Below are 15,199 nucleotides of genomic sequence, written 5' to 3'. Positions count from 1 at the left end.
ACATTGATACAGTCCACTGATTTTACTCATGCTTCCTGAGTTGTATTTGTATTGTGTGTGCAGGTGTTTAGTTCTATAGTTCGTCATCTGTGTGGCTGTGTATCCACCATCAAAGACAAAATGCTGAACAGTTCCAAAGCCACGAGGATTCTCTTGTTGTGCTTGTATGACCACACTAATTTCCCTCTCTCCACCTGCCTGCTCCTCATGCCTAACCACTGGCAACCACTAATTTGTCCTCCATTTCTAAAATTTTTCCTTTCAAAAATGTTATATATAAATGGAATCATACAGTATGTAACCTTTGGGGATTGGCTTTTTTTTTAAACAAATAATTTATTTATCTATTTTGGCTGTGCCGGGTCTTAGTTGTGACACAAGGGATCTTTGTTGCGGCATGTTTAGTTGCGGCAAGTGGGCTTCTTAGTTGCGGCATGCAGACTTCTTAGTTGCAGCATGCAGACTTCTCAGTTCCGGCGTGCATGCAGGATCTGGTTCCCTGACCAGGGATCAAGCCCATGCCCCCTGCATTGGGAGCGTGGAGTCTTACCCACTGGACCACCAGGGAAGTCCCCAGGATTGGCTTTTTTTTGCTCAGCAATACTTCTCTAGAGCAGGGGTCTCCAACCCCCGGGCTGCGGACCGGCACTGGTCCATGGCATGTTAGGAACCGGGCCGCACAGCAGGAGGTGAGCGGCAGCGGGCGAGTGAGCGAAGCTTCATCTGCTGTTTCCCGCCGCTCCCCATTGCTCGCATTACTGCCTGAACCAACACCCCCACAATCTGTGGAAAAATTGTCTTCCACGAAACTGGTTCCTGGTGCCAAAAAGGTTGGGGACTGCTGCCGTAGAGACTCATCCAAGTTGTTGCACGTATCAGTAGTTTGTTCCTTTTGGTTGCTGAGTTATATTCCATGGTATGGATGGACCACACTTTAGCGTTCATGTGTCAAGGACCATCTGGACCAATTCTAGTTTTTTTTTTTTTTTTTTTTTTTTTTTTTTGCAGTACGCGGGCCTCTCACTGCTGTGGCCTCTCCCGTCGCGGAGCACAGGCTCCGGACGCGCAGGCCCAGCGGCCACGGCTCACAGGCCAAGCCGCTCCGCGGCATGTGGGATCCTCCCAGACCGGGGCACGAACCCGCGTCCCCTGCATCGGCAGGCGGACTCTCAACCACTGCGCCACCAGGGAAGCCCTAGTTTTTTTTTTTTGCGATACGATACGCGGGCTTCTCACTGTTGTGGCCTCTCCCGTTGCGGAGCACAGGCTCCGTGATGCGCAGGCTCAGCGGCCATGGCTCACGGGCCCAGCCGTTCCACGGCATGTGGGATCCTCCCGGACCGGGGCAGGAACCCGTGTCCCCTGCATCGTCAGGCGGACTCTCAACCACTGTGCCACCAGGGAAGCCCCCCAATTCCAGTTTTTTTTTTTTTTAGATGTTGGGGGTAGGAGTTTATTAATTTATTTATTTTTGCTGTGTTGGGTCTTCGTTTCTGTGCGAGGGCTTTCTCTAGTTGTGGCAAGCGGGTGCCACTCTTCATCGCGGTGCGTGGGCCTCTCACTATCGCAGCCTCTCTTGTTGTGGGGCACAGGCTCCAGACGCGCAGGCTCAGCAGTTGTGGCTCACGAGCCCAGTTGCTCCGCGGCATGTGGGATCTTCCCAGACCAGGGCTCGAACCTGTGTCCCCTGCATTAGCAGGCAGATTCTCAACCACTGCGCCACCAGGGAAGCCCCCAATTCCAGTTTTTGACTTTTTATTTCTCTAGAATAAATGCCCAGGGCCAAGGCATTTTTCATCTATGGATTTCCCTCAGTTGCTGCAATAAAGTTTATAGAAGTTGAACAATACTATAAAATGCCTCTGTGTTTGTGATGGTTATATATTCTTGTCCTATTGTCCCTTTTACTTGTTTATAACATCCTTTGCATCTCATTTTATCTTAACTTTTAGTTTGTCAGACATAAAGGTTGCGGCTCAAATTTATTTTGGTTCACATTTGCCTTGTGTATGTTTTTCAGTCTTTTCATTTCTACCTTTTTCAGTTTTTTTAAAGTGTGTCTTTTGTTGCATATTGTTTTTTAAAAATTAAATCTGAGAAAACTCTTCTGCATTGATTAGTTTATCCCATATTCAATTGTTGAAATTATTATATTAGTACTAATTTCTTTTTTAAAATTTATTTTTATTGAAATATAGTTGATTTTCAGTGTTGTGTATTAGTACTATTTCTCCATTTTATTTCACATTTTCATTTACTAATACTTTTGCTTTTATCTCCTTGCCTGTTTTCCGTTGGATAAATTGTTTTGTTTTTGTTTTACTGCCGATTAAAATTACACATTCTAATTTTTTGTGTGTGTGCGTGACCTCCCTGAACTTAAGATCTTTTGTCATGGGTATTTCTTCTTCTCTTCTTTTTTTTAAAAATATGTATTTATTTATTTATTTTGGCTGCGCTGTGTCTTAGTTGTGGCACACGGGCACTTCGTTGCGGCATGCGGGATCTTTAGTTGCGGCATGCTGACTTCTTAGTTGTGGCATGCGAACTCTTTTTTTTTTAATTTTAATAATGGTTATTTATTTATTTATTTTTGTCTGCATTGGGTCTTTGTTGCTGTGCGTGGGCTTTCTCTAGTTGCAGCGAGCAGGGGCTACTCTTCGTTGCGGTGCGTGGGCTTCTCATTGCGGTGGCTTCTCTTGTTGCGGAGCACGGGCTCTAGGCATGCGGGCTTCAGTAGTTGTGGGTGCATGGGCTTAGTTGCTCTGCGGCATGCGGGATCTTCCCGGACCAGGGCTCAAACCCATATCCCCTGCATTGGCAGGCAGATTCTTAACCACTGCGCCACCAGGGAAGTTCCACATGCAAACTCTTAGTTGCGTCATGCATGCGGGATATAGTTCCCCAACCAGGGATCGAACCCAGGCTCCCTGCATTGGGAGTGCGGAGTCTTACCTACTGGACCACCAGGAAAGTCCCAGGTATTTCTTCTCTGACTTTTCAAGCTTAACAGTATCCCTGCTTTCCTTCAATAAGACAACTACATTAGCATGCTCCTCTCCTGACTGACATGCCACAGGATTCTGACCTTCATTCTATTTTATTTAAAAATTTGATTAGTGATTTAAGGATATTTTAGGACTCCTTTTCACATTACTAGATAACACAAAGCTTGTTAATAGCAATAGAACAAGGATTCTGGATGGGAGTGGTAAGGTGGAGGTTTGCTGCCACTGTGAGGAAAGCTGGTGGGATATGTGTGAAGACTGAGGTCAGGTTCCAGATGGAGAGGTGGAAGGGGGCACTGGGCCAGGCTGTTTTCTGTTTTGTTGTTGTTACTGAAATCCTATAGATTTTTAAATTGCAGATTATTTTATAATAAGCCTCTCCAATTTATGGATTCTTTCTGAATCTTGCACTTAGCTTCATAGCTTTTCATCAGTAATTATTTAGCCTTAATTATTTGTTTTACTGATTTCTTTCTCTCTGTTGTTGTATACAGTATGGGTTTTTTTTTGGTTTTTTTAATAAAGCTTTACTTTAAAATTTATTTATTTATTTATTTTATTTTTGGCTGCATTGGGTTTTCGTTCCTGCGCACAGGCTTTCTCTGGTTGCAGTGAGCGGGGGCCACTTTTCCTTGCAGTGTGCGTGCTTCTCATTGTAGTGGCTTCTCTTGTCACGGAACATGGGCTGTAGGCGCGTGGGCTTCAGTAGTTGCAGGACGCGGGCTCGGTAGTTGTGGCTCACAGGCTCTAGAGAGCAGGCTCAGTGGTTGTGGCACACGGGCTTAGTTGCTCCATTGCATGTGGGATCTTCCTGGACCAGGGCTCGAACCCGTGTCCCCTGCATTGGCAGGCGGACTCTTTTTTTGTTTGTTTTTGAGCTATTGTTTATTTTCTGGTTTGAATAATGCAAAATGTTTTTATTTTTAAAAATGGGCAAATTCTAAGCAGACAGAACCCCATAGCGTGAAATACATTAGTACATCTAAAGATTGTATTAAATATCTCTTTAAAAGGAGAATTAGCCCCGAATGTATGCACTATATATATCCTCAAAGCAAATTTCTTTTTGAATTTTATTTTTTTTTATACGGTAGGTTCTTATTAGTCATCCATTTCATACACATCGGTGTATACATGTCAATCCCAATCTCCCAATTCATCACACCACCACCACCACCCGCCTGCCGCTTTCCCCCCTTGGTGTCCATACGTTTATTCTCTACATCTGTGTCTCTGTTTCTGCCCTGCAGACTGGTTCATCTGTACCATTTTTCTAGGTTCCACATATATGCATTAATATACAGTATTTGTTTTTCCTCTTTCTGACTTAACTTCACTGTGTATGACAGTCTCTAGATTCATTCACATCTCTACAAATGACCCAATTTTGTTCCTTTTTATGGCTGAGTAATATTCCATTGCATATATGTACTACATTTTCTGTATCCATTCATCTGTCGATGGGCATTTAGGTTGCTTCTGTGACCTGGCTATTGTAAATAGTGCTGCAGTGAACATTGGGGTGCATGTGTCTTTTTGAATTATGGTTTTCTCAGGGTATATGCCCAGTAGTGGGATTGCTGGGTCATATGGTAATCCTGTTTTTAGTTTTTTAAGGAACCTCCATACTGTTCTCCATAGTGGCTGTATCAATTTACATTCCCACCAACAGTGGAAGAGGGTTCCCTTTTCTCCACACCCTCTCCAGCACTGGTTGTTTGTAGATTTTCTGATGATGCCCGTTCTAACTGGTGTGAGGTGATACCTCACTGTAGTTTTGATTTGCATTTCTCTAATAATTAGTGATGTTGAGCAGCTTTTCATGTGCTTCTTGGCCATCTGTATGTCCTCTTTGGAGAAATGTTTATTTAGGTCTTCTGCCCATTTTTGTTTTTTTTGGGGGTTTTTTGGGTTTTTAAAAAATTTATTTATTTTTGACTGCGTTGGGTCTTCGTTGCTGCATGCGGGCTTTCCCTAGTTGCAGTGAGCAGGGTCAACGATGCAGTGCACAGGCTTCTCACTGTGGTGGCTTCTCTTGTTGCAGAGCATGGGCTCTAGAGCGCAGGCCCAGTAGTTGTGGTGCACGGGCTTAGTTGCTCCGCGGCATGTGGGATCTTCCCGGACCAGGGCTTGAACCCGTGTCCCCTGCATTGGAAGGTGGATTCTTAACCACTGTGCCACTAGGGAAGTCCCTTCTGCCCATTTTTGGATTGGGTTGTTTGTTTTTTTAATATTGAGCTGCATGAGCTGTTTATATATTTTGGAGATTAATCCTTTGTCTGTTGATTTGTTTGCAAATATTTTTTCCCATTCTGAGGGTTGTTTTTTGGTATTGTTTGTAGTTTCCTTTGCTTTGCAAAAGCTTTTAAGTTTCATTAGGTCCCATTTGTTTATTTTTGTTTTTATTTCCATTCCTCTAGGTGGTGGATCAAAAAAGATCTTGCTGTGATTTATGTCAAACAGTGGTCTTCCTATGTTTTCCTTTAAGAGTTTTATACTGTCCGGTCTTACAGTTAGGTCTCTAATCCATTTTGAGTTTATTTTTGTGTGTGGTGTTAAGGAGTGTTCTAATTTCATTCTTTTACATGTAGCTGTCCAGCACTACTTTTTTTTTTTTTTTGAGGTACGCGGGCCTCTCACTGATGTGGCCTCTCCTGTTGCGGAGCACAGGCTCCAGACATGCAGGCCTAGCGGCCGTGGCTCACGGGCCTATCCACTCCACGGCATGTGGGATCTTCCCGGACTGGGGCAAGAACCTGTGTCCCCTGCATTGGCAGGCGGACTCTCAACCACTGCGCCACCAGGGAAGCCCCCAGCACTACTTATTGAAGAGACTGTCTTTTCTCCATTGTATATCCTTTCCTCCTTTGTCATAGGTTAGTTGACCATAGGTGTGTGGGTTTATCTCTGTTCCGTTGATCTATATTTCTGTTTTTGTGCCAGTACCATATTGTCTTGATTACTGTAGCTTTGTAGTATAGTCTGAAGTCAGGGAGTCTGTTTCCTCCAGCTCCGTTTTTTTCCCTCAAGACTGCTTTGGCTGTTCAGGATCTTTTGTGTCTCCATACAAATGTTAAGATTTTTTGTTCTAGTTATGTAAAAAATGCCATTGGTAATGTGATAGGGATTGCATTGAATCTGTAGATTGCTTTGGGTAGTGTAGTCATTTTCACAATATTGATTCTTCCAATCCAAGAACATGGAATATCTCTCCATCTGTTGGTATCATCTTTAATTTCTTTCATCAGTGTCTTATAGTTTTCTGCATACAGGTCTTTTGTCTCCCTAGGTAGGTTTATTCCTAGGTATTTTATTCTTTTTGTTGCAGTGGTAAATGGTAGTGTTTCCTTAATTTCTCTTTCAGATTTTTCATCATTAGCATATAGGAATGCAAGAGATTTCTGTGCATTAATTTTGTATCCTGCAACTTTACCAAATTCATTGATTAGCTGTAGTAGTTTTCTGGTGGCATCTGTAGGATTCTCTATGTATAGTATCATGTCATCTGAAAAGTGACAGTTTTACTTCTTTTCCAATTTGTATTCCTTTTATTTCTTTTTATTCTCTGATTGCCGTGGCTAGGACTTCCAAAACTATGTTGAATAATAGTGGTGAGAGTGGACATCCTTCTCTCGTTCCTGATCTTAGAGGAAATGCTTTCAGTTTTTCACCATTGAGAATGATGTTTGCTGTGGGTTTGTCGTATATGGCCCTTATGATGTTTAGGTAGGTTCCCTCTATGCCCACTTTCTGGAGAGTTTTTTTTATCAATGGGCATTAAATTTTGTCAAAAGCTTTTTCTTTCTCTATTGAGATGATCATATGGTTTTTATTCTTCAATTTGTTAATATGGTGTATCACGTTGATTGATTTGCGTATATATATATATTTGAATAAATTTATTAATTTATTTAATATTTGGCTGCATTGGGTCTTCGCTGCTGCACGTGGGCTTTCACTAGTTGCAGTGAGCGGGGGCTACTCTTTGTTGCAGTGCACAGGCTTCTCATTGTGGTGGCTTCTCTTATTGCAGAGCACAGGCTCTAGGCGTGTGGGCTTCAGTAGTTGTGGCACACGGGCTTCAGTAGTTGTGGCTCGCAGGCTCAAGAGCGCAGGCTCAGTAGTTGTGGCGCACGGGCTTAGTTGCTTCACGGCATCTTCCTGGACCAGGGCTCGAACCCGTGACCCTGCGTTGGCAGGCGGATTCTTAACCATTGCACCACCAGGGAAGCCCTGATTTGCGTATATTGAAGAATCCTTGCATCCCTGGGATAATCCCACTTGATCGTGCTGTATGATCCTTTTTAATGTGCTGTTGGATTCTGTTTGCTAGTATTTTTTTTTTTTTTTTTTTTTTTTTTTTTTTTTTTTTTTTTTTTTTGCGTTACGCGGGCTTCTCACTGCTGTGGCCTCTCCCGTTGCGGAGCACAGGCTCCGGATGCGCAGGCTCAGCGGCCATGGCGCACGGACCCAGCCGCTCCGCGGCATGTGGGATCCTCCCAGACCGGGGCACGAACCCATGTCCCCTGCATCGGCAGGCGGACTCCCAACCACCGCGCCACCAGGGAAGCCCCTGTTTGCTAGTATTTTGTTGAGGATTTTTGCATTTATATTCATCAGTGATATTGGCCTGTAATTTTCTTTTTTTGTAGTATCTTTGTCTGGTTTTGGTATCAGGGTGATGGTGGCCTCATAGAATGAGTTTGGGAGTGTTTCTTCCTTTGCAATTTTTTGGAAGAGTTTGAGAAGGTTGGGTGTTAGCTCTTCTCTAAATGTTTGTTAGAATTTACCTGTGAAGCCATCTGGTCCTGGACTTTTGTTTGTTGGAAGATTGTTTTTTAATTTTTTTAAAAAATTTTTGGCTGCGTTGAGTCTTCATTGCTGCACATGTGCTTTCTCTAGTTGAAGCGAGCAGGGGCTACTTTTCGTTGTGGTGTGCGGGCTTCTCATTGAGGTGGCTTCTCTTGTTGCGGAGCACAGGTTCTAGGTGCACAGGCTTAGTAGTTGTGGCTCACAGGCTCCAGAGTGCAGGCTCTGTAGTTGTGGCGCATGGTCTTAGTTGCTCTGCAGCATGTGGGATCTTCCCGGATCAGGGACTGAACCTGCATCCTCTGCATTGGCAGGCAGATACATAACCACTGCGCCACCAGCGAAGTCCCTGTTGGAAGATTTTTTTTTCTTTTTTTTCGGTATGCCGGTCTCTCACTGTTGTGGCCCCTCCCGTTGCGGAGCACAGGCTCCGGACGCACAGGCTCAGCGGCCATGGCTCACGGACCTAGCCGCTCCATGGCATGTGGGATCTTCCTGGACCGGGGCACGAACCCGTGTCCCCTGCATCGGCAGGCGGACTCTCAAACACTGCACCACCAGGGAAGCCCCCTGTTGGGAGATTTTTAATCACAGTTTCAATTTCATTACTTGTGATTGGTCGGTTCCTATTTTCTGTTTCTTCCTGGTTCAGTCTTGAAAGGTTATACCTTTCTAAGAATTTGTCCATTTCTTCCAGCTTGTCCATTTTATTGGCATACAGTTGTTTGTAGTAATCTCTTATAATCCTTTGAATTTCTGCAGTGTCAGTTGTGATTTCTCCTTTTTCATTTCTAATTTTATTGATTTGAGTCCTCTCCCTCTTTTTCTTGATGTATCTGGCTAATGGTTTATCAATCTTGTTTATCTTCTCAAAGAACCAGCTTTTAGTTTTATTGATCTTTGCTATTGTTTTCTTTGTTTTTATTTCATTTATTTCTGCTCTGACCTTTATGATTTCTTTCCTTCTGCTAACTTTGGGTTTTGTTTGTTCTTCTTTCTCTAGTTCCTTTAGGTGTAACGTTAGATGGTTTGAGATTTTTCTTGTTTCTTGAGGTAGGCTTGTATAGCTATAACCTTCCCTCGTAGAACCACTTTTGCTTCATCCCATAGGTTTTGGGTCGTCGTGTTTTCATTGTCATTTGTCTCTAGGTATTTTGTGATTTCCTTTTTGATTTCTCCAGTGATTTCTTGGTTATTTAGTAACATATTGTTTAGCCTGCACGTGTTTGTGTTTTTTATGTTTTTTTCCCTGTAATTGATTTCTAATCTATAGCGTTGTGGTCAGACAAGATGCTTGATATGATTTCAGTTTTCTTAAATTTACTGAGGCTTGATTTGTGACCCAAGATGTGATCTATTGAGAATGTTCCATGCACACTTGAGAAGAAAGTGTAATCTGTGGTTTTTGGGTGGGATGTCCTATAAATATCAATTAAATCTATCTGGTCTGTTGTGTCATTTAAAGCTTGTGTCTCCTTATTCATTTTCTGTTTGGATGATCTGTCCATTGGTGTAAGTGAGGTGTTAAAGTCCCCCACTATTATTTTGTTACTGTCGATTTCCTCTTTTAGAGCTGTTAACAATTGGCTTATGTATTGAGGTGCTCCTATGTTGGGTGCACATATATTTATAATTGTTATATCTTCTTCTTGGATTGATTCTTTGATCATTATGTAGTGGCCTTCCTTGTCTCTTGTACCATTCTTTATTTTAAAGTCTATTTTATCTGATATGAGTATTGCTACTCCCGCTTTCTTTTGATTTCCATTTGCATGGAATATCTTTTTCCGTCCCCTCACTTTCAGTCTGAATGTGTCCCTGGGTCTGAAGTGGGTCTCTTGTAGAAAGCATATATATGGGTCTTGTTTTTGTATGCATTCAGCAAGCCTGTGTCTTTTGGTTGGAGCATTTAATCCATTCGCGTTTAAGGTACTTATCGATATGTATGTTCCTATTACCATTTTCTTAATTGTTTTGGGTTTGTTTTTGTAGGTCCTTTTCTTCTCTTGTGTTTCCCACTTAGAGAAGTTCCTTTAGCATTTGTTGTAGAGCTGGTTTGGTGGTGCTGAATTCTCTTAGTTTTTGCTTGTCTGTAAAGCTTTTGATTTCTCCATCGAATCTGAATGAAATCCTAGCCGGGTAGAGTGATCTTGGTTGTAGGTTCTTCCCTTTCATCACTTTAAGTATATCATGCCACTCTCTTCTGGCTTGTAGAATTTCTGCTGAGAAATCAGCTGTTAACCTTATGGGAGTCCCCTTGTATGTTATTTGTCATTTTTCCCTTGCTGCTTTCAATAGTTTTTCTTTGTCTTTAATTTTTGCCAATTTGATTACTATGTGTCTCGGCATGTTTCTCCTTGGGTTTATCCTGTGTGGGACTCTTTGTGCTTCCTGGACTTGGGTGGCTATTTCCTTTCCCATGTTAGGGAAGTTTTCGACTAAAATCTCTTCAGATATTTTCTTGGGTCCTTTCTCTCTCTCTTCTCCTTCTGGGACCCCTATAATGAGAATGTTGTTGCACTTAATGTTGTCCCAGAGATCTCTTAGGCTGTCTTCATTTCTTTTCATTCTTTTTTCTTTATTCTGTTCCATGGCAGTGAATTCCACCATTCTGTCTTCCAGCTCACTTATCCATTTTTCTGCCTCAGTTATTCTGCTATTGATTCCTTCTAGTGTATTTTTCATTTTAGTTATTGTGTTGTTCATCTGTTTGTTTGTTCTTTAATTTTCCTACATCTTTGTTAAACATTTCTTGCATCTTCTCAATCTTTGCCTCCATTCTTTTTCCGAGGTCCTGGATCATCTTCACTATCATTATTCTGAATTCTTTTTCTGGAAGGTTGCCTATCTCCACTTCATTTAGTTGTTTTTCTGGGGTTTTATCTTGTTCCTTCATCTGGTACATAGCCCTCTGCCTTTTCATCTTGTCTGTGTTTCTGTGAATGTGGTTTTTGTTCACAGGCTCCAGGATTGTAGTTCTTCTTGCTTCTGCTGTCTGCCCTCTGGTGGATGAAGCTATCTGAGAGGCTGGTGCAAGTTTCCTGATGGGAGGGACTGTGGTGGTGGGTAGAGCTGGCTGTTGCTTTGGTGGGCAGAGCTCATTAAAACTTTAATCCACTTGTCTGCTGATGGGTGGGGCTGGGTTCCCTCCCTGTTGGTTGTTTGGCCTGAGGCGACCCAACACTGGAGCCCACCCGGGCTCTTTGGTGGGGCTAATGTCAGACTCTGGGAGGTCTCATGCCAAGGAGTACTTCCCAGAACTTCTGCTGCCAGTGTCCTTGTCCCCCCCGGTGAGCCACAGCCACCCCCTGCCTCTGCAGGAGACCCTCCAACACTAGCAGGTAGGTCTGGTTCAGTCTTCCCTGGGGTCACTGCTCCTTCCCCTGGGTCCCGATGCGCACACTACTTTGTGTGTGCCCTCCAAGAGTGAAGTCTCTGTTTCCCCCAGTCCTGTCGAAGTCCTGCAGTCAAATCCCACTAGCCTTGAAAGTCTGATTCTCTAGGAATGCCGCCTCCCGTTGCCGGACCCCCACATTGGGAAGCCTGACGTGTGGCTCAGGACCTTCACTCCAGTGGGTGGGCTTCTGTGGTATAAGTGTTCTCCAGTTTGTGAGTCACCCACCGAGCAGTTATGGGATTTGATTTTATTGTGATTGTGCCCCTCCTACCATCTCATTGTGGCTTCTCCTTTGTCTTTGGATGTGGGGTATCTTTTTTGGTGAGTTCCAGTGTCTTCCTGTCGATGATTGTTCAGCAGTTAGTTGTGATTCTGGTGCTCTTGTAAGAGAGAGTGAGCGCATGTCCTTCTACTCTGCCATCTTGAACCAATCTCTGGCAGGCGGACTCTTAATCAGCGCGCCACCAGGGAAGCCCTACAGTATGTTTTTAAAACAGTAATATTGAGGGACTTCCCTGGCAGTCCAGTGGTTAAGACTCTGCGCTTCCACTGCAGAAGGCACGGGTTCAATCCCTGGTGGGGGTACTAAGATTCCCGCATGCTGTGCGGCAAGAAAAAAAATTAATAATAATAATAATATTGAGGTGTAGTTTATGTACAATAAATGGACCCATTTTATATTTGTGGTTCTGTGTATTTTGACAAATATACCACCACAGTCAAGATTTAGAGCATTTGTATCACCCCCAAAACTCCCTCCTGTCACTCCCTCCTGCTGCAGCCCTTGATCCTAAGCAACCACTAGTCTCTTTGTCACCATGGGTTCATTTTGCTTTGTTTAAAATTGCATATAAATGGAATCTTCTGGTTTTACTTTTTTGTGTCCAGCTTCTTTTACTTACCACGTTTATTAGATTCATCTGTGTTTACAGATGTGCTTGTTCCTTTTTGCTGAGTAGTATTCCATTGTAGGTATACCATCCTTTGTTTATCCTTTCACCTGTTGATAGATATTTGAGCTGTTTCCAGTGTTTGACTATTATGAATAAGGCAGCTATGAACATTCATTTACAAGGAGTCTTTGTTTAGATTTATGATTTCATTACTCTAGGGTAATACCTCGGATCGGAATTACTGGATCACACGGTAAGTATATGCTTAACTTTATAACAAGCTGGCGAAGTGTTTTCCATCATGGTCATGCCATTTTATGGTCCTACTCACAGTGTATGGGTGTTTCAGTTCAGCATCCTCATCAACACAGGGTATTGATAGCTTTTTAATTTTAGCCCTTCTAGTGGTACCTTATTGTGGTTCTGATTTGCATTTCCTCGATAGCAGTGTTGGTCATCTTTTCATGTGCTTATTGGCTATTTGTATATCTTCTTTTACAAAGTGTCTGTCCAAATTTTTTGTCCATTTTGTTTAGTTGAGTATTTTTTTTTATCATTGCTTTGTAAAAGTTCATTACACGTTCTTGATAAGAATGCTTTGTCAGGGCTTCCCTGGTGGCTCAGTGGTTGGGAGTCTGCCTGCCGATGCAGGGGACACGGGTTCATGCCCCGGTCAGGGAAGATCCCACATGCTGTGGAGCGGTTGGGCCCGTGAGCCATGGCCATTGAGCCTGCATGTCTGGAGCCTGTGCTCCGCAACGGGAGAGGCCACAACAGTGAGAGGCCCACATACCGCAAAAGAACAACAATAACAACAAAAAAAACAAAACAAACAAAAAAAAAGAATGCTTTGTCAGATATAGACAGCAAATACTTTTCTCCTGGTCTGTGACTTATCTGTTTATTTTCTTAATGGTATCATTCAAAATTGAAGTTTTCAATTTTGATGAAATCCTGTTTATCAGTTTTTTTTTTAATTTTTATTGGGCTATAGGGGATGGATTGGGAAATATCTCTGCAAGTTATGCCCCACTAGGGAAATGTCCCTTCTAGTTTTCCTGGGATAGCTTTCGGAGCTTTTTCGTTTTCTTGGAGCCGCTGCTCTTGCTGGCAGCAGCCTCTTCAGGCCCTCTTTTTCTTGGGGACAGTCTTGTTTCCTGGCTCTTCAGGGTCACTTATGGTTCCTCTTTGGGGAAAGATTTCTTCCTTTTGGGAGGACTTCCACTGTCAGCTGTCTCTTTAAGATCACTACTAACCAGCTCCTCTGTGGAAGAAGATTTCTTTTTCTTGGGTTTGGAGAAGGAGACAGATGGGTCTTCCATTCCATTCTCCTGAGGAGCCTCCTGGGGCTTTTGCTTTTGCTTCCTTTTGGGTCTTTCACTTGTCTCTTCACATTCCTCTGGGGTCTTACTGCTGTTCTCTGAAGACGCCAGGGCAATCGCAGCCAACTGTTTGTTTTCCTTCTTCAAGCATTTCTTCTCCTGTTTCTCCAGCTTCCTTAGTAATCTTGGCAGCTGCTTCCTCTGCCTGAACGCCTCCTTCATGATATGCAGATTGTTTCGTGGAATCTCTCCAGTCTCATAGAAGGACAGCCACTCCTCAACTTGTTCTCGAAGCTTCTTCTCCCCAAATACACTGGTGGGTACCTCAGAGAAGCAATCAGTTTGTGAGGCAATACTGCATTTGCTTGCCAGGTATTAGGAGATGCGGCCAATGAAGGTAGAGTGGAAAATGAGTCCATATTTTGGGGTGTTAACCCTTGTCTTCAGGCTCTGGAAGCTTGCTCCCTTTGCTGGGCCCAGAGAATCCCTCAGACACCAGGACTGGCTGTTTATAAGTTTTTTTTCTTTAATTTGTCTTTTCTTGTATCTTATCTACCGCAAGTTCACAAATCTTATTTTTAATTAAATTAATTAATTTATCTTTTTTTTTATGGCTACGTCGGGTCTTAGTTGTGGCACGTGGGATCTTCGTTGAGGCATGTGGGATCTTTCCATTTTTATTCATTTATTTATTTATTTATTTATTTATTTATTTATGCGTTGAGTCTTCGTTTCTGTGCGAGGGCTTTCTCTAGTTGTGGCAAGCGGGGGCCACTCTTCATCGCAGTGCACGGGCCTCTCACTATCACCGCCTCTCTTGTTGCGGAGCACAGGCTGCAGACGCGCAGGCTCAGTAATTGTGGCTCACGGGCCTAGCTGCTCTGCAGCACGTGGGATCTTCCCAGACCAGGGCTCGAACCCGTGTCCCCTGTATTGGCAAGCAGATTCTCAACCACTGCGCCACCAGGGAAGCCCGGGATCTTTCATTGAGGTGCGCGAACCCAGTAGTTGTGGTGCGTGGGCTTAGTTGCCCCGTGGCATGTGGGATCTTAGTTCCCTGACCAGGGATCAAACCTGTGTCCCCTGCATTGGAAGGTGGGTTCTTTACCCCTGGACTGCCAGGTAAGTCCCCCCAAATATTTTTTTCTTAAGTTTTCTTCTAAAAATTTTAGTGTCAGCTTTTATGGTTAAGCCTGTGATCCGTGTATGATGTGAGGTAAGGGTTGAGGTCATTTTACATATAGATATTCAGTTTTTCAGAATCATTTGTTGAAAAGGATTATACTTTCCCCATCAAATTGCTTTAGTACATTTATTGAAAGTCACTTGACCATATGTGTGTTCATCTGTTTCTGGACTTTTCTACTTTGTTCTGTTGAACCACTAGAACCACACTGTCTTGATTAATCTCACCTTATAGTAAGTCTTGAAATAGGTGGTGTTAGTACTCCAAGTTTGTTCTTCCTTTTCAAAATTGCTTTGGCTATTCTAGGTCTTTTTCCATATACATTTTAGTATCAAGTTATCAATTTCTGTTTTTAAAAACCTGCTAGGTATTATTTGGGGTTGCACTGACTCAGTAGACCAGTTTAAGGAAAACTGACATCTTAACAATATTGCATTTTCTCATCCATGAACATAGTATATCCCTCCATTAAGTTTTCTTTAATTTCTCTCAGCAGCGTTTTGTAGTTTTCAGTGTGCAGATCTTTTTTTAAAAATAAATTTATTTATTTATTTTTGGCTGTGTTGGGTCTTTGTTTCTGTGCT

The 15,199-nt window shown here is 43.0% G+C and overlaps 1 protein-coding gene across 9 annotated transcripts in view; it reads left to right on the top strand.

Moving 5' to 3' along the window:
• Positions 1-15,199, top strand: part of PPP6R2 (protein phosphatase 6 regulatory subunit 2) — an 85,019-nt gene that overhangs the window by 25,380 nt on the left and 44,440 nt on the right. Inside the window, exon 3 of one of the 9 annotated variants that reach the window (XM_081247937.1) lies at positions 13,601-13,745. The exons of the other annotated variants lie outside the window; for them this stretch is intronic. The gene's annotated coding sequence lies outside the window, so the exon portion shown is untranslated. The remainder of the gene's footprint in view (positions 1-13,600; positions 13,746-15,199) is intronic. 9 annotated transcript variants of the gene reach the window in all.

This window comes from Mesoplodon bidens (genome assembly GCF_964165515.1).
Source record: "Mesoplodon bidens genome assembly, chromosome: 11".
In the NCBI taxonomy this organism is placed as follows: domain Eukaryota; kingdom Metazoa; phylum Chordata; class Mammalia; order Artiodactyla; family Ziphiidae; genus Mesoplodon; species Mesoplodon bidens.
Note: the sequence above shows the minus strand (reverse complement) of the source record. Positions and strands in the feature narration are given on the sequence as shown.